This window comes from Merops nubicus, unplaced genomic scaffold (genome assembly GCF_000691845.1).
Source record: "Merops nubicus isolate BGI_N331 unplaced genomic scaffold, ASM69184v1 scaffold9420, whole genome shotgun sequence".
Classification (NCBI taxonomy): domain Eukaryota; kingdom Metazoa; phylum Chordata; class Aves; order Coraciiformes; family Meropidae; genus Merops; species Merops nubicus.
Window position 1 is genome coordinate 68058 of NW_008582454.1, and position 1047 is coordinate 69104.

Consider the following 1047-nt stretch of genomic DNA (forward strand, 5'->3'; position numbering starts at 1 on the left):
TATTTTTCTAACAGCTAGTCTGTGGAATGACAAGAATATACAAGCACAGTGTGATAAAGATAGTATTTACTTGTCATGAAAAAACTTCTTTACTGAAAAAGTGGAAACTGGACGCAAAACAAAATGGGCCTTGATGCTTAAATTACAGTTTGGCTAAATTCAACACGCTCGTTCAATCACCAACTCATTTACAGCAATAGCTTTGTACTTTTGCCAGTGCCACACATTTGCATTCCAGTTAGAATTAGGTAGATTGAGTTCTGCACTGCTCCAGCTTAACCCACACACTGGCTGGAGGATTCAGCTTTCATGAACAACCATTCTTGAATATTTTTGTGGTTTTTATCAAACTGCTGCTCATTACTGCACAAGGCTTGAAGTCTGGCAGAAAAATAGTACTCAGTTACTTAGCTGTGATACATTAATGAATAAAATCAGGGAAAAGACTTGGAACTCCTCACCATAGTAGAAACTCGAAAATGAGTGAACTATTAATACACAAAAATGTAATAGCTCTTATTTTGTGGGTAAGTCAATTTATAGAGGGAGGAAAAAAAAATACAATTTATTACTTTAGATGACTATATGCCAAACTATGAAGACCAGAATTTGGTAATCTCCAGTCAACTGGGATCTCCTCAGTTAGCCAGGAATACTAATAAATAATGGAAAGTAGTTTGGTGAGCACTTCCACCAGCTCCCTCATACCCTTGGGTAGATCCCATCCAGTCTCATATACTTATGTGCATCTAAGTGGTGTAGTAAGTCACTGACCATTTAACCTTGGATTATTGGGGCTTCTTTCTGCTCCTCATCCCTGTCTTCCAGCTCAGGGGGCCAGGCACTCAGAGAACAACTTGTGTTATTTTTAAAGACTGAGGTAAATGAGGCATTTAGTATCTCAGCCTCTTCCTCACCCTTTGTCACTCTGTTTCCATCCACATCCAGTAAAGGATGGAGATTCTCCTTAGCCCTCCTTTTGTTGCTAATGTATTTATCACATTTTATTTACATTATTATTTTTATTACATTATTTTTATTACCTTA